We start from the raw sequence: 19,537 nt of genomic DNA, 5'->3' as shown, positions 1-19,537 counted from the left end.
ATCTAGTGACAAGAAAAACAAGCAAATTCTATATTTCTCTAAATATTGTGATTTATAAATAAAAGCCAAGAGGTGTTTTAGACCCTACCTTAAGTCAAACGCTAGTTTGTGGCAACCACGCTTCGACTGTCTAAATGAGCTTCCTTTTAAGAACCTGCAAACACAAACAAGCACACATCAAGTAAAACCGGCATAGCCAATATAATAAATCATATTTATCATGATGATCAAGGAATTCATGAAATAAACCATAAGAGACAGCTTATTGAGAAAAATAAACTTGATTTTATTAACTTTAAACAAAGAAGAACTTTACAACCTTGGTGCCTTGATGTTGTACAAGCTCCTCCCAAGGTCGAGCAAGAATATCCTCTACTTTGACAAGCTTCACACTCTTCCCATTGAGATCAAAAGGTATATAATCTCTCCTCTCAAGCTCAATTAGAAAGTCTAAATTCCAACAGCATTTACCCTCAAAAATATTCAGCTTTCAACCTCCCTAGCAACCAGCCCAATGCCTCATTTTATAGTGCAGAGGAAGGAAGTTACCATGTCCACCTTCAAAGGCATAGAGTCCTCCTTCAAAGGGATAAGCTCCTCACATCAAGTGGTTAGCTCTTTTAGTTATGGGATGCATGAACCACCTAGGAGCGAACTTGCCACCTCAAGATTCCTTCTAGAAGCGTCCAGAATTAACCCAAAGTGAGTTTTTAATAAACTTGCACCTTTTTTACCTTTACAGGGGCCCGCACCCTTTCCTTTCGAGATAGAGCGGGCAGGTCCACAGGGGACATGACCAAGGGGTGCGGGACCGCAGGTAATGCTAAGAGAAAGTGCGGAACCAGAGTTTTAGAGATTTTCAAGGACTTTCTCTCATTTTTAAGGCTTGACATGAAGAGCTGAGGTTTAAGACTTGCATAGGAGGAAAGTATGAGTGGTGATAGACTCACACTGACTGCAAAATGTCATGGTGACAATATTTTGTGCAACATGTCCCTTAATCGTGGTCTTATTTTTCCTTTATTAACTTTTATTACATGGAATTTTGACTAGGGTCATTACAAACCATCAGTTGTAAGCCAAGCTAATAAAGTGTTATTTCCACTAGAAAAATTCATTATTTGGGGCACATAATTTAAAAGGAATCCACGACAATGGATTTGAAGAAGATTGAAGCCATTAATGGATGACCAACACCAAATAGTGTTTCAGAAATTATATATTTGATGGGATTAGATAGATACTTTAGCAATTTTATAATAACATTTTCAAGGATTTTTCATCATGTCAGGGCTTTGATTTGATGTCATTTTCATTTCCAAATATCCTTTTTTTACCCATGTTATTTTCTTTTTTGACACATTATCATTCCTTTTACCATATTTTTAATAAAACATGAATTTTAGATCATATAAGGTAATGATGTTGTTAATTTAATAACTTTTCCATTAATTTTGGTAAAATAGGGGGGACTAAGAGTTGTTTTATTACTAATGATGGTTTAACCAATTCAAGCCATGTAACTCATATGAGAATCTTGTAACCCAAATGGATTTCACATCAACAATGATAAAATATAGTAAAAATTCAATTACCACCTCAATATGCAAGACAACATCACTTAATTCACTGAATACCTCAAAATCATAAAAAGTAATTTTAATTTAAATGGAGGAAATTTAGGCAAGGTGGACGAATCTATTGGGCCACAATAAGAGCATGTAAAAACCATTATTTTAATTTATCAATGTATATTTGTTTTGTTTTGTTTTAAATCATTGTGGATCAGTAACACGTTGGACTGATCTGGGTTAGGCCCAAGGAAAACCATTCAGTTGCCATTATACCACCAAGAGTATATCCAATCTACCTGTAACATGAATATAGTAGGAATAATTCAGGAACCCATGGGGTGCAACTCAATTGGTGATCGTTGTAATATGAAGTATTATTTAATAAATTAATAATGTATATTTGTAAATGGACAACAACTAGAGTTATAAAGGGCTATAATATCACAAGAGAAGGGTAGTTAAAGAGGCTAGAGTTTTTTTATTTATATTTTATTATACTCATATTTGAACTAGTTGAGAAAAAGGTGGATATATAAGCTTATTAGGGGAAGCAATGTGGCATTATGAGCACTTTATTGGCTTGTTAGGGGTTCATTCTCCATTATTACCAATCATTTTATGGTTCTAGTTTCTAAGGGGGAGAAGAAGAATTATATTACTAAGATATTATTGTTGTTTGTGTGTTAATATTTTTAAATTATAGCATGAGAAGGTGCCAAAGTGCTAGTATGAATTGGAATTGTCGGTAAAAATTTCCATGGCTAAGAGATTCTAGCATTGATATTTCCTAACAAGTAGCACTAGAGCCTTGGAGGGAAATAGAATAACTTGATGGATTGCATTATAGAGAAGGGGATTATTTTCCTTCAGTTGTCCACAATGAAGGGGAAAAAGAGCTAGGAGTATATTTTCATGGGACTCGTTGAGTAATTATGCAGTCGTGATTGTTGTTTTTATGTATAATAAAATAAATCTTGAAAGTTGATTGCCTAGGAGAGAGAGAGTTTTCCTAGGCACCCATCCATGTGGTATCATAGCCTAAGCTGAAGAATGGTCTGTTATAGATATTTAATGATAAATAGATAATATGATTGGATGGAACGTCTAATATCTGCAATCAGTTGGTGAATATTTCATAAAGATAAGTATCTTTTGTGTTCACTATGTATTTATTTCATTGTATATTTTAATGTTTATCATTATTTTACTATGATGTATGTTTATCATCATTTACATGGCCTATATTTAGTGTTTTTTTTTATTTGATGACTTCTTGAATATCATGCATTGTTTCTTTATTTTCTTTATTTAAATGAATGGCACCAAAAGTTCAAATTCACCAAAAATTGTGTTTTTGAGTGTGCCCTACACATGGATACATTTAAAATTGACTGAAGTACATCTTATATTGGTGTCACAACTTTTATTTGTATTTCTTAGGCTACATCGGCCAAGTAATGGGTTAATTGTTAGTGCAAAAGTTGAGTTGGGGACATCATAACAATTGGAAATTTTAAAATTTCAAATCTTTTGAATTTCAAGATTTATTTGTACTTGGTGATATGGCATGGTGACATAGACAAAAAATGGATGCCACGTGTTAGATGACATGGTATTTCCATGATGGTGGGTGTCAATGACCATGTGGCAAGACATCGTGGCATAGGTGAAGAACCAAGTGTTGTTGATATCACATCACCTAAGTGGCATTGACCAAACCAAAAGTGGTTTTTATGGGCTATAGGAAATAGTTTTGGAAAATCTCCCTAATTCCCAAAAATAAATGATGACCATCATGTGGATGAAGGGTGGTTTTAGTTTTTCAAAAGCATTGGGAAAATTAACCTTCCCCGACATCAAATGCTTTAGGGTCATTGATTTGGGTAGGATTGATCATAATTGTTAGATATGTGGGGCAAAAATTGTGCACCTAGGGGAGATAAAGGGGAGTGTTGACGGTGTTGGATCTGCCAACATTCAGGGGATCACCCTGATATGAAGTCCCAAATAGACCTCACACAATTTGGTGTGGGATTCCCATCCGGTATGATGGCTGGGTTTCCATTGTCTTAAGGATTTGCCTCAACTCTTGCTTGTCAGCACAAGAAAGTGGTGTTCTTTGCCTTCGAGAAGTGAGGTTCACGCACCTGGTGAATGCTAGTGTACTTGTGTCAATGGTTCCTTCACTGTAAGGGGAGAGGGTTAGAGTCCCAAGTTGGTTGGGATGAGTTCCAAACTCGGCTAGGAACACACAACATAATAGGACATGCACAACTTCCGAGGAGCAGTCCACACAGATGCAATAGTCACAACACGCAAGGTAAGATAACACGTACACCACTCAACGGATGAGTCTGAGAAAGTGCAATGGTTGTTACAACAAGCTTTACATGAAAGGTATGTTTGATGTCCGAGGAGATAGCCACCATGGGCAAGACAACATTAACAACACATACAACACATTTCCATTAATATATTATGCATTACAACAAGTGAAATAGTTCAAGTGTTCAACACAGGTTAGAGAAACATGCATTACAAGTGTTCAAGATTAGTATTACAATAGTTACAATACATGTGTGAAAATGTGCTGGCCTGTTAGTAGGCTTCTAAATTAAGAGAAAGTTCCAAGACATATCGTTACACCATACATCACTAACCCCATGAGCGAGGCACTAGAGCCACTACTTACTCCTCAGAGAAAAGATTACAAACTCTCTTGGCTATGTGGGAGGAGCTGAGGTGAAAAGTCCTTTCATGTACAAATGAAGGGGGTATTTATAGCCAAGGGTTAAACTGACCCTTGTGGTTGTTCAACTACCCTTATGACTATTTGACTTCCATGACTTTTCAACTTTGCATGACTCTTTGTACAACAAGTGGGTCTCTTGGACTTCCACATTACAATACATTTATTGACAACATAGCCCATAGTAGAGATGTGGGTGACATGACTCGACATGACAGTGTTGGTACATTCCTGTTGTTGTTGGAGTGCATGTCGAGCTACAACGCTACTAGGTGATGGATGTCTTCATGGTGTAGCACAACTTTACCTCCGCATGGAAAAGTGCGCAGAGTCTTTGATGGTCTTTGGTTTTCTTGATGATGCTTTGGCATGTTGTTCCTTGCTTGCATGTTGGTAGGCTTGGCAGGCTCATATGTTCGCAAAAGGTGCATGTTCGTCCGTTCATTCGTCCATGAGCACATCTTGCATGTTTTCTCATTTGTCTTTCCGCGAACACATCTCTGCACATGCATCGTTCATTTGTCCATTAGTGAACCTTTCCTTCTGCATGTGCTCCCTTTGTTCATCCCTTTCATTTTCACACCATGCTTTTTAGTGTGCCTATGCCTACAACCACTCATGACGAGACGCCATCAAATAAAAAAACCTCCTCGTCTACCATGACATATGATCATGTTGGATGCAGGTGGCCGGAGTGGCAGCAAGGTTGGGAAGCGGGATCATGGCTCAGGGAACTGCTGATGAAAACTGTGCAAGAGTCACTGAGTGATGAAGATGGGCAATCCAAGTCGACAGTGACTGTCCATGAGGTCTGGCTAGGCTGGAAGGAAAAATTGCGCAAATTTTGGGAGGGATAGAAAGGCAAGGTAGGAAGAATATACGCAGATTTCGAAACGAGCAAGCAGTAGGGGATGGAAGACCAAATTTGTGCAATTTTCTGGAGGAATAGGACAGGTTGCAATGAGGATCAGCAGGCAGAAATTGCATAGCTTTTGGGATGAACTGGCTGGGAGCCTGGTAATCAAAAATATGCAATTCATAGAGGTAACTGCCAGTTAGTTGTTGGTTCACTGGCACTAGAAACTACACAATTCCAAAGGGGATCAAGTAGTCAGCTACCGGATGCTTGGCAACATAAACTACGCAATTCCTAGAGGGAACTAGTAGTCTGCTACTAGGAGATGCTAGTGAGAAAAACTGCACTGAGGCTGACAGGCTAGCCAACTAATCATCTATGTGTAGTTTCTAAGCTGAGAAGACTGATGTCTAGCAGAAGACATGCTCATGAAAACTGTACAATTTCCTGGATGAGCAGTCGGTCGACTATTGGGAGGGCTGACTGGGAAAACTACACAATTTTCTGAGGGAGACAGGGATGGGCACTTGGTGTCTGTCTGGCATGTCTGCGCAATTTCGTAAGTTAGCAAAGCATTCAAGGTCAATAGCCTCTATGCAATTTTTAAGGGGAGTGAGTCTCGGGGTGGCTGTCGGGTCCTACTATCCAGGCGATCAATCTGAAATCTGATTGGATTGCTCACAATCAACACAGCTTGGAAAGACTTTCTAGGTGCTTATGCACTGTTTTGGGTGACAGTCGATCGAGTCGACGATAGGGTGATGGTCCGACTATCAGAGGGGAGTTCGATCATCAGGACTTTAGCAAAATGACTAAGTGTGTGAATGATCGAAAGATGCATAGGTGATCATGCAAACACACACTCACATGACACTATGACAATGTGACTCAAAACATCCAGACACACATTTTCAACAAGGTTGACCGACGATGCAAGCGACAAGCGTGACACTTATGATTGATCTTTGATCGACCATGGTGACACTTGTGCGACAGTGAATGTGACTCCATGTGTGAGTGTGATAGATGCTTTCATAGTGAACACAACAAGTACACACGAAGCGAAGACCTTGAGCATAACCAGAACATGGTCGCAAGCCTGACTTAGACACCATCATGCAGAATCTTGAATGAAATGAAGAAGCAAGGCAGATGCAAAGACTCCCATGGGATCATGGAGTGAACCTGAAGATGTGCAATCATCAAGCGAAACTCCCAAGGGAGGCTCCACAATTAGGTGTAGGCCAAAATTTTGGAGGGTGGTTGAAGCCGCTACAACACTTGGTGACAAACTAGTAGAAATCCAGCTTCTCTATTCTGGTTCATTGCTAGCACAACGCCTTGGTATTTCATGGTGTATTGAATCACTAGGTGGGTTACTTTGGCTTCCCCACTTACCCCATGGGCATACATGGTTCACCCTTTGCCAACTCATTCAAACACAATCAAAAGTTCAGCTTAGGTCTCAGTATTTCGAATCTAGGAAGGGTAGTTTATATCATGAGTTGAATATTTTTAGAGTATAAGTTTTCATCTCTAGTGTTTCATTACTTCCAGCAAGCCTGGAAAGTACCCCGATGGAGTCATGCAGGAACATACACATTCCTCCACTTCTAGCGAACCTAGTCAGTACCCCGCTAGAGTTGCATGCTTCACCTATCTATGCAGGAATCCTTTCTCTTCTTTCACCTTTGTATTTTTCAAGAGGATTGTGCATAGGCACTTATTTATTTTTTGGGGTGGAAGATGGATCCTGACTTATTGAAATCAGAAGAGGTTGTTCCTAAAGAGAAGCATGTAATACCTCTAACATAGGTTTTATCGTTTGGATTTTCCCCTTCTCTATTTCTATTGGTTAGATGAGCTTGAACACATATAGAAAAAGGCCAAGTATAGGCATGGGGATTCCCAGTGTGGGCACAAGTTCATGGTTGGACAAAAACTCCCCTTGTAGACGACTTGTATTTTCTATCAAGACTTCATCGGCCAAAGGTTATAACCAAGCACAGAGAAGATGCATACAAGACTGGCCAAGTGCTGCAGTGTCACGAGTCTCCTCAAATTTCAGCCACATACTCTATTCAAAAGCCAAAACATAGTAGTTGGTAGCACTTATTTCCAGAAAAAAAAATAGTAATATACCAAGCAAACAAAAATAACACAAAAAAAAATAGTAAGTAGAATCAAACAAAGTAAAAACAAAGATAATAAGAAAATAAAAAAAGATGAAAACAACAAGCAGCAAGCAGACTATGTACATGGCATGGGTGTGGCTCGGCCTACTGAAAGTGATGCTTGAGATTTTGGTCATTGACAAGAAGGTTTTCAATCCTCCCATCAAGTGATTGCAAATGATACGTGTGTGGGACAAGCTTCTCATGGACCAATGTAAGTCCACCGGGCTCTGCTACCAGAACCTGGTGGCATTCGAAAAAACCTTTAAGTGAAGACAACACCACTGCTTCAGGTACTGTGTGCAACATAGGCTCGGATGATGGCATGGGGTAGTTATTTTTATTCCGGGAACAGTTCAAGTTCATGAAATCAATGCATAAGTGGATTTTCCTGAATTTCTTATGTGTGGAATTTGAATTAGAAACCCAAGTATGATAACAAAATTTGCAAGTAACCCAAACATCCAACAATTTAGTCAATTCTTTCTGTATAAGGAGTCCAAACGACATATGTGTTTTACCTAAATTTTGTTGTGATGGTTTGGCTTCTCCTTTACCTAGAATCCTGTGTTGGGTTATTTGCGTGTCATATGTACTCAGGTCATCATCTACCCTCGTGGACACATCCTAGTACTGTTTGATCAAGCGGTCAAAAGCTGACCACTGTTGCGGCGTGCAGTTGGTACCAAGATTGACCATCTTCGGATTGTGATTAGTCCCCAGGTTTCCTTATTCATTCTTAATGGTGGGCTTGTGGGTTTTGTTGTTTCTTGGTCCTTGACCAAAGTTCTGCAAATCATAGAGCTTGTTGATAGAACCCAACCCCTTGGGGATAGTGTTGCCTTTCTTGCCCTCAGTTGCAGTTTTCAGAGATTGCTCATGCTTACCTTCATCAATTGTTATGTTCTTGAAAGTATCACCATTGTTTGTAAAGTGTAATTCTACTTTGAGTGTGACCATGTTGAGGTTGAGGGTTCTTGGTAATCCCAACATGAGTGCTTCATGCTCAGCGATGTTGTTTGTGCATTCGAACCTCAAGTAGCTTGAAGTCATGCATTTTCTATTGTTTTGGGTGACTGAGCTATACCTACTCCTTGAGCCATCATATGTTTTTGATTCATCAAAATCCATGGCCCACAACTTGTTTATACATGGACCATTTGACATGCTTGTACTAGTGCTACTACCTTTGTTTCTACTACTGCTATTATTGGTACAATGAACTATACATGTTTCATTACCATCAGTTGGGCAAGGAAGGAGTCCCAACTATGTGTCTGATGAGGTTGGAGCTAGCCATACAAGATAACACTCTAATGTTGTTTCCAGAAGGCAATTTCCAAACATGAGTTTTGCGAAGGACAACGGTTCATTCTTGCCATTAACGGGAGTGACGTTGTGTTTCATATACCTCTCGAATAACACCCGGATTTGGTTGCATTTTCCATTGTACGAAATTCAAATGTGAGACCAATCTATAGCAAAATATCCATCTAGCTTGCTGGACCAATTTCTACTTAGTAATAGACCAAAATATCCACAACAACTATGTTGATGCATTGTTGGGTTCGATTGTCATGAGATATTCGGATGATTATGTCTCACAGTTCACCAATGGCTAGTACTAATGTTTGATCAAGTTGGATGATTCGCGTGGATGTCTCACTCCATTGAGCATTGATCTTCCTAGTGATGGAGAGCGACATGAAATTGGCTACCGAGCCAAAATCAACCAAGTAGTTGTGAACAATGTATTTAAAAAATTCAAATGAAGGCAAGAATGGGGGGAAACCTGAGTTTTCTTCTTCCATCTAGAGTATATTGAGCATAGTGGAAAGTAATTCGGGAGGTGTGCTTTCTCCCTTTCTAGTAGAGGCTACGTTGTCTGATGTTGTCTGTCCCAATGCACGCAGTAGGATATCTGACTCTAGACCTTGGCTAACTCAAACAAACTGATGTTCACTCACATTTTCTTTATGTCATCAACAATTTTATAGTCCAGAGGTGGTAGAATCACCGAAATTTCCTGGATGGAACAGATGTTCTTGTTGTCCGGTGGAGTGTTTTACAACTTGCTACTCATGGATGTACTCTTATCCACTGATGTCTTCCTGGATCAGCCTTCTTCATTAGCAATCTTACCTTTTCTTGCATTTCCCCAAGTGTAGGGGGAACCCCTTTACTCCTAAGATTGTAATGATAATTTTGATTTTAGGGTTGCTTCTTGGTGTTTGTCTTCGACATTACTTGCAAGCATTGATATGAATTCACCACACACCCAGAACTTGATGTTTCATCAAGTGCAACCTCTTTGTCATTGTCAGTGTCTCCCAGCTTCTCCTGCATATTTCTTTCTGCATAGAGTGTATGACTGCAAACAGTGCTAATGACTCACTTCCAATCCAAACAAGATTTCTCGGTGTGATGTTCTTCGTGGAGGGAACAAAACTTAGGATTTGCGCATTTTTTGAAGCAAACCAAATTGCTACTTGATGAGTCACTTGTTAAGCTATTTGCCTATCTCTGTCTGGGCAGATGAATGCTTACAAATGTGTATGTTTTCCATTTCTTGAGCTCAGACACTTCCATGGTCAAGTTATTCACAAGGCGAGTGAGGGTCTCAATATCGGTTGGTTCCTTTTCTCCGCCCTTGCTCGCGATTGCTTGGAGCTTCCTGCTTGCATCCTTGGAGTCCTTCAATGATTCATCATCCTTGATGACTCTGATCGCATGCAAATCTTTCTCAACAACAATATCCTCTTCGCAACTTTCCAAGAGTGTTGGTTTCATAGCTCGCTTGATGAACTGCACAATGTTGGTTAGTAGTGAAGACATGTAGTAATAAATAGTGATGGAGTCATGAGGTTTAGTGTCCACTGTAAAATTGTTCAGAATACATGTAAACCTATGATAGAAGTCTTTTACTTTTTCTTTTCCCTTCTTCTTAAGGCTTCCCAACTCTTTGAGTAGCATGGTTGGGGTTTTATCGTCAGCAAACTTCTCAAGGAACATGCATTTGAATGCACCCCAGTTCTATACAGAGTTCAGTAGAAGGTTGTGATACCATGCAGTTGCGTGACCATCCATGGTACGTGGGAATAATCTACATGCTACGTTATTAAACCGTACCTCAAGGGTCTGAAAATATAGGTAGAAGTTTTCTAGGTGGTCTTCTGCCTTCACCATACTGTTAGGGTTGAACTTGATGTTCATTCTCCCCGCTTGCTTCGGCATCTTGTGCAGAACAGCCAAGAGATCCAATGGTCCCTGAGTCATCCATACAATATTTGGGTCAGCCATCTCTTCTTCTTCTTTGTCGTCTTCCTCTCTTTCAGAGTCTGATGGTTCTGACTCTAAGTTTTTTGGTTCTTCTCTGCCTTCACCTCCTATACCGGAGTTTGATCCCAAGATCACAGGAGTGTCTTGTTCACCTTGTCAGAAGACTGGACGCTCCTCTCCATCTTCAATAGCTTCTGCCAAACCTTCAAGTGTGTCAAGGATTACTTCTTCCACCGATGATACAACAACTCTTGTGGGAGTGGATTTTGGCTTCCTTGATACGTATGGAATATGTTGTATGCCTGGGATCAGTCTGACTTCTTTCGGTAATTGGTGAGTGATGGAACAGACAGAACGAAGTTGATGATATGAAATCTCGTGTTCAATCTTCGGAGGTGAGGAGTAACCAACTACAGAGTCGCATGTAGGTGAAAGGGAGTGTGAGTTACTGCCTTGACCAGATGGTTAATGAATGGTTGTTAGGGGATGTTCAGCCATATACAACTGGTTGCCATCCTTCTAGTGCCATAAATGTTAACGGTGTTGGATCTGACAATGTTCAGGGGATCACCCGAGTATGAAGTCCCAACTAGACCTCACACCATTTGGTGTGGGAGTCCCACCCGGTATGATGGCCTGGTTGCCATTGTCTTAAGGATTTTCCTCAACTCTTGCTTGTCTGCACAAGAGAGTGGCCTACTTTGCCTTTGAGAAGTGAGGTCCACATACCTAGTGAATGATATTGTACTTTTGTCAATGGTTCTTTCACTATAAGGGGAGAGGGTGAGAGTAAGTCCCAAGTTGGTTGGGATGAAGTCGCAACTCTGCTAGGAACACACAACACAACAGGACATGCACAGCTTCCAGAGGAGTAGTCCACACAGATGTGACAGTCACAACACACAAGGTAAGATAACACGTACAACACTCAATGGATGAGTCTGAACAAGTTCAATAGTTGTTACAACAAGATTTATGTGAAAGGTATGTCTGATGTCTGGGGAGATAACTACCATGAGCAAGACAAAACTAATAACACATACAACACATTTCCATTAATAGATTAAGCATTACAACAAGTGAAATAGTTCAAGTGTTCAACATAGGTTAAAGAAACATGCATTACAAGTGTTCAATATTAGTCTTACAACTGTGAAAACATGATGGCATGTTAGCAGGATTCTGAATTAATCGAAAATTCCAAGACACATTGTTACACCATACATCACTAACCCCATGAATGGGGTGTTGGAGCCACTACTTACTCCTCAAAGAAAATATTATAGACTCTCTTGGCTATGTGGGAGGTGCTGAGGTGAAAATTCCTTTCATGTACAAATTCTGAACAAGTTCTGACATGTTGGGCAACAGATCCCCCGTGTAACAATTTTGGGGCTTGAAGCCCACATTTTTGGGTATTGTATTGTAAAAGCTTCGTGAAGTGCGTAAAGCGTGAATTGTAATGGGTCAAGTCTAAGGGTAGTCTACCCCAAAATATTAAAAATTAATCTAGAATGTGTCGGCCTGCCCATGGTCCGCGGACCATGGGAATGTATAAATAAGAGCAAGGCTCTAAGTGTAAGAGGCAGCTTTTTGGTAATAGAAGTAATATGGGTGTCTGAACGTGCTAGTAGATTTGAGTCTGTAAGTGCAATTTTGGGTTGTAATAGGAGATAGAGGCTCTGCAGTTATGTGCATGGAGGCCCAGTTAGAGTCTGCAGCTATATGTGTGGACCCCTACAGCTGTGTGTGCAGGGCTGGAAGTGGATTGTAACCGAATAAAGGCATTAATAAAGATAAGTTGATTCTAAAATATTGTGTATCTATTCCAAATTCTGATTTATGCATTTGTTCTTGATTTACGATTACACACATGTCTGTTTATGTTGAATAATAACTGAAAGTGTTGTACCTTCGTAAGTAACCAAAGATCTATAATAATAATAAGCACAGAAAAGGGTAAATTGCATTCACGCTTGACTAAGGTAGTTTCCCTGAGAAGACAACTGCGCGAAAGCGACACAATGCATAGGATCGCTCCGCACAAACCCTAATCACATCAAGACATCCCTAGGGTGCGGAAACCTGGTTCCAACACCCTCCCATACTACCTCGGGTGAGACTTCAATCCGCGCTCCACAGACTGTTGCCGAAAGGGCTGGTAGCATCAGGATTTGTTTGGCTAAACATTTCTAAACCTGGGTCATGCCCCATTAAGCCAACAATTGGTTCTGTTGCCAGGACCGGGATCTGCCTAAGGGATGTCTGATGTTGGGACATTGGAACCCTACAAATAAAGAACTTGAAGATTGGTTGGATTAGAAGCTGCACGAGTTCATGATACAGGGAAACAAATATCCGCAGATATCCGAGAGAAGGTGGTTGGATTGCTTCATATATACAGAAATCCACGAGGTATTCTTCATGACATTCTCTTTGGAACTATATGTTTGGATCACGAGGCTAGCAGATAGCACGAGAAGGTGTAAGCTTGATCAGCCAATAGTGTGGACTCCAAAGTTAGTGTGCAAGCTAGAGGCGTATGAAGATAAGATCGCGTGGGTCATAGATCATTGGCTGGATCTGATAATAGGAGGATTTATCACTGAATTTGTGATAGACACAACTGTCAGCTACAGCGAAGCCAAAAGATGCTTTCTCAAGCGACCGCGAGGTAAGTACATCAAGTCTTTGAATACCTGGATTAAGAAGATGTTGTCATGTGAAAAACAGGTGATGCGCATACATTAATGAGTGGAATGATGCAAAGTGGAAGGATATTCAAAGGGATCAAAGGGTTAGGAAATAGTCCTTTAATTTCACCATCGTGAGCAAGTGAAGAAGAGCGTGCTTGGGTTTCTCCAAGGAGTGCGGTCAGTTTGATCGGGCAGCACATTCCACAGTTATCATCTCTGCTAACACCACCTCCCCCATCACCTTCTTCACCTCCAACTTCACCCACTTCACCTCCACCAAGCTAGCAGTTTAGCATGGTGAGCATGATCAAGTTGCATGTATTCAGAGGAGTAGGAAACAAAGATCCCGATTAGTTTTGGTTCATAGTAAGAGCAGTGTGGGAAGCACACGGGGTTATGGATGATAACATTAAAAAGGCCACATTAGTAAGTGTGTTGTAGGATCATGCGCTAATTTGGTATATCAAACACTCAAATGATTAGCCGAATGCCAAAATAGCAGAAATTCAGAGTGCATTGAACAGAGAGTTTAGTCGACCGAAATCGGAGATGCAGTTGATTATAGGATTCAAGGAGATCGTGATGCTTCCAGGTGAAACCCCCTGGGATCTAGATCAAAGGCTGAAAAGTATGATTCGTGAGGCTAATATGACACTGACGGATGCACAACACCACACGTGGTTTGTGGCATCTTTGACACCACACCTAAGGACAGCACTGTCACAACATAAGCTCTCAACCCAGGCAGAGGCATTGGAGATGGCGATGAGGCTACACGAAACACCGATATAGGATCCGGGGTTAGGAGTCCAACAAATCCACACACAACTACAAAACCTATGCTTAGAGATGCAGAGTTTGAAGCAGGATAGGGTGCCCCGGCTAGAGGCACGCGAAGAAGTCTGGTGTATAAAATGTAAAGGCCAGGGTCATGATAAGGATCACTGTCCCGTATTCGTAAACTACTTGGCAGGAGGGGGACCGATGCCATTGAGACCATAAGTGCAAGCAGGATCAAGTGCATTCGCTGCTCTCTGGTGCGCTATTTGTCAGGTGGGAGGAAAGCACGCAACAAACAATTGTCACCTATTGCATAAATATACCCAGACTCTGCATCAATTGTACTGTAATTTCTGTAGATCAGTGGGTCATGATGAGCGAACGTGTCGGAGCTATAAGCTAATGATTGATAGGACCCCAACTTATCAAATGCAGACAGAGACGTGAGGCCTCAATCCAGCTGCAGAAATAGCGCGAGGTGGCTTCCAAGGGCGAGGTCGAGGTTGCAGGGGAATGGGGCCTAGGAGGGGCCCCAAACAGCTAATTTGTTACAATTGTAGAGGACCTGGGCACTACGCTCGTGATTGTACCAACCCAACAAGACTATCTTGCCTGTAATGTGAATAGTTTGATCATGAAATGATATATTGTTCAACGCTAATTGCACAAATGTGTGAAAAGGGGGGTGTTGCAGCCCACTCCAACGCAAAATATCCAAATGATGAGGTCCAAACTGTGCGAACAGGACCCCAATGTAAACATGATGCTCAGAAGTGGCACGACCATGGGAGAAGATAAGGGGAAGAAGCCTAAAGAGGATACCTGGGTATGTAAGGCTCCTACAAAGGAACCTAAGTTTGACTTGGACCATGCAAAAGAAATTTTTATGGAAGCTAAGAAGAGCTTCACAATGGTCTCTACTTCAAGTAGTAGGGATCAACCAGAGATGAGCCTGGATCCCTTGATGCTAACTATCTTTTTAGAGACATGTAGGAAACTACTACGTGATAATAAGGTAGTTAAAGGACTACAAGAATCGATCACTAGGTGTGCAGGGTCAGGGGAGCTGTGCGTAGTTTGAAAAATGGGGAAGCATGCTCTATGCACCGAACGGGAAATGTGGTTGACAGCGCAAATTGGTGAATATGAGATGGATCAAGTAATCTTAGATCTGGGTTTGGACATGAACGTATTACCAAAGTAGACTTGGGAATGCATGGGAAGGCCCACATTACAGTGGTCTCCTAGTCAATTACGGATGGTGAACCAACAAAAGATCTTGCCCATGGGAATATTGGCAGGAGTAATAGTGGACATTGATGGTGCGAGCACGCAGACAGATTTTGAGGTAATAGAGATTGTAGATGATAGTAACCCTTACCCTGCATTACTTGGAATAGACTAGGCAACGAATATGAATGGAGTCATCAACCTAAAAAAGTGGAAAATGATTTTCAAGAAAAAGTCCCAACGTGTGATGGTTCCACTGGATCCCGCCAAAGGAAAGCGTTACGCAGAACCCGTGCGCGATGATGGAAGTGACGAGGAGTTAGATTGTATCTATAAAATAACCGCACAAAACCAGGATTGGCTAAATCTGACTGCAGATGAAAGGACCCCGTGGAAGCACGTAGAATCCTGCCTATTGAAGTCTGATGAAGAAGATGAGCGATGGCACAATCGGTTAAGTGAAGTAACGATGCTAAATTGTAATATGATGACCAAATCACTGCGTTGCATAACCGCCCAGGCTTGAGATCTACCAACATATGATGGACTAACAACAGTGGACGAATTCTTGAGCAAGTTTGAGGGTGTAGTACTAGAGCACCAGGGGTTCGATGCATTAAAGTGGGTGCTATGCACAACACCTACGCGTTGGTGGGGAACACATGAAGGAAATTATGAAAATTGGTGTGATTACAAAAGGATGATGTAGCTAAGGTTTGGGAAGCTGAAGCTATGAATAACCAAGAAATACAATGGACGCAATGACTTGCACATGCACCTCAGAAAATGGACCAAATCCTATGGCGAAGAGCCCCAGCCTGAATGGGTAATCGTATTCTATCATATCTTGGATGTCATCCCCAAAAACGAGTATACTGAGACAGAGCTCCAACATGGTGCAGGCGAATGGATATCTTGTGTGAAGGGTTTTTATTAACATTCTTATTTGAAGACCAATGGATGGATACTGTCGACGATGCGCTACAAATTGTGAAATCTGTTATCTTCAAAATACCACAGGAACCAGAAGAAATAGTTCAACCAGAATGGTCACATCAGTTAAGCCATGCCCTAGAATGTTATAACATACAAGTGGAGGATGATGATGATGACCCCTGAAACATTAACATTCCAGAAACAGAAGGGAGTCACAAAATTTGAGTATTGTCGATTAAGGACCCAGACATCACAGCACCACTAAAAATGAAACAAGTGAACATTGGTACAAATGAGGACCCGAAGTACATGACCCTGGGGGACTATTGGGATGATGCCACGGTGGATAAGGTCATTGAGTTACTATGTGAATATCAAGACTTATTCCCAACCAAAATAACATATTTAAAGGGGATCCTTGGTGACCTGGGAATGATGAAGATTACTCTGAAACCAGATGCGAAGCCAGCTAAGCAACGTCCTTATCATTTGAATCTGAAGTATGAGGAAAAATTCCGTGAACAATTGGACAAATTCTTGCAGCAAGAATTATTGAACCCATGGAAGAGTTTGACTGGGTGAGTCCTATGATAGTGCAAGAGAAAAAACAGAAGGGAAAAATTTGAATCTGTGTGGACCTCTGAAAATTGAATGATGTCTGCGTTCATGACCCATTCCCAACCCCATTTATAGATGAAGTCCTGGAGAATGTTCATGGACAGGAAGTGTACTTGTTCACGGATGGGTTCTCGGGATACCATCAGATCAAGATTGTGTCAGAGGATAGAAGCAAGACCACCTTCACAACTGAATTGGGATGTTTTTAGTACACTATTATGCCCTTCGGGTTGAAGAACGCGCCAACGATATTTTCGCGCGTAGTAGTGGCCGCGTTCAAAGAATTCATTCATCAGTTTTTGGAGGTTTATTTTGATGATTGGACTATATTTGGACTAGTAAAAAAACATGTAGCAAGCTTACAGTTGATGCTGGATATGTGTCGATGACACCAGATTGCACTAAATCTTAAAAAGTGTACACTCCTTGTCCCTTTTGGCAACTTGCTCGGCAATGTAGTCTGCAGACAAGGCCTGATGGTGAACCCTACGAAGATTGTTGTCATACTCAATCTGCAAGCATCGCGCAGTGTCAAACAACTCCGTACCACGTTGGGACACACTGGCTACTATCGAAAGTTTATTAAGGTCTATGCACAAATCATGGCACCAATGGAATAGTTGTTGAAAAAGGATACTACATATTGTTGGAATGATGACTATAAGAAGAGTCTGGAGATTCTAAAGGAAAAGATGGCATCCGCCCCCATTTTGGTTTTCCCAAAATGGGACATTGAATTTCATGTACATGTTGATGTGTCGTGTATCGAGCTAGGCTCTGTACTCACACAGGAAGAAGCAAAAGACATCGATCACCCAATTACGTTCGCAAGTCAACGATTGTCTAAAGCAGAAAAGAACTACTCCACTACTGAGTGTGATGGGTCAGCGATGGTATATGCGCTACAGAAATACCGCCACTATCTACTCGGAGGGCACTTTAAAATGTATACCGATCACTCCGCTTTGAAATACCTAGTGAACAAGCCTATGTTGGGGGCGCACATTTGTAGATGATTGTTACTTTTTGAGGAATATGATTTTGAGGTCATCGTAAAGCCGAGACGCCTAAACGCAGGTCTAGATCACCTGTCCTGAATTGAGAACGGTGAGGAGCCAACAAGTTTGGAAGAAGGACTACTTAACGCACAGATCTATGCAATGCACATCAAGGATGGCCACTTCGAGGATATAATCCATTTCTTAACCATAGGACCGTGCCGCGGGGATATTTAGTTTAGTAGAAGAAAGAATTGGTGGTACGCGCAACAAACTTTATTGTTATTGCGGGGGACCTCTAAAAAATGGGAAATGACAAAATATTATGAAGATATGTACTTGAATTTGAATGAGGACAGATCCTCACAGAAGCACACGGGGGGGTTGCAGGAGGACATTATGCGGGATGGGCGACAGCAGAGAAAACTCTTCGTGCCAGACTATGGTGGCCAACCCTACATCAAGACTCAAAAGCGTACTCTCGAGCCTGTGACGTATGTCAGTGGACTAGGAAACCATCGCAAAGGGATGAGATGACACTCAATCCACAAATGACACTGCAGCCATTCAAAAGATGGGCCATAGACTTTGTGGGGCCTATCACCCCTCAAGGGAAGACAAGTGCATGCTATATCATCACTGCGACAACTAGATGGGCAGAAGCACAACCAGTTAAGGACTGCACGACTGCTACAGCTACGAAATTTTTATTTGACAACGTCTTGACGCTGTTTGGATGCCCAAAAATTATAATGAGTGACCACGGAACACACTTCCTAAATGAGACTATCAGCGCACTTACTAAAGAATTCCAGGTGTATCATCAGTAAAGCACGCCATACCATCCAGAAGAAAATGGGACCATAGAAGCATTTAACAAGATTATGGAGACTGCGTTGACCAAAGTATGTAACGCGCAGTGAACCAATTGGGATTTACATATACCTACCATGTTATGGGCATACAGAACCACATGCAAAAAATTAACAGGGCAGACACCGTTCAGGTTAGTCTACGGCATGGAAGCCGTCATGCTAATGGAATACATTGTACCCAGTTTGCAGATAGCAGTGATGATAGGCAAGGCCAATCGTGAAGCCTTGGAAGAGAGGCTCACACAACTGGAAGAACTAGAGGAAGAACGATTTCTAGCAGGCTTCAATCAGCAAGTACAGAAACAGCACAAGAAAGCTTGGCACGATCGCCACATCAAGTTGCACACATTCAAAGCCAACGATTTGGTATTACTGTATGATAGCAAGTTTGAGAAATTCCCTGGAAAACTCCAAATGCATTGGTTAGGACCATATGTAGTCAAAGAAGTCACATATGGTGACACGGTCTAGCTCGGAAAGCTTAATGGAGAGCCCTTCCTAGGAAAGGTAAATAGCAGTCACTTGAAGCTCTACACGAATGAGCTGGCTCCCTGACTAACCGACCAAAGTATAGTCTCAGCACTTCAAGCAGTTGAAAGAATGCGCGGGACTATAAACGAGTCTGCAGGAAAGCTGTGTGGAAACAGGGTTCCGCGTAAGAAGCATTTATTACAGGAATCGTGGTCGCGCATAAAGGGCTGTGCTACTGCGCAAAAAGGCGGGAAAGTGACCGTTGAGGTCACTGTTCATGACAAAATGGTAAATCTATGGC

The sequence above is a fragment of the Pinus tabuliformis genome, chromosome Q (assembly GCF_031772625.1).
Source record: "Pinus tabuliformis cultivar Carrire ecotype Pingquan chromosome Q, CPIR1, whole genome shotgun sequence".
In the NCBI taxonomy this organism is placed as follows: Eukaryota; Viridiplantae; Streptophyta; class Pinopsida; order Pinales; family Pinaceae; genus Pinus; species Pinus tabuliformis.
This window is presented reverse-complemented; position numbering follows the sequence as displayed.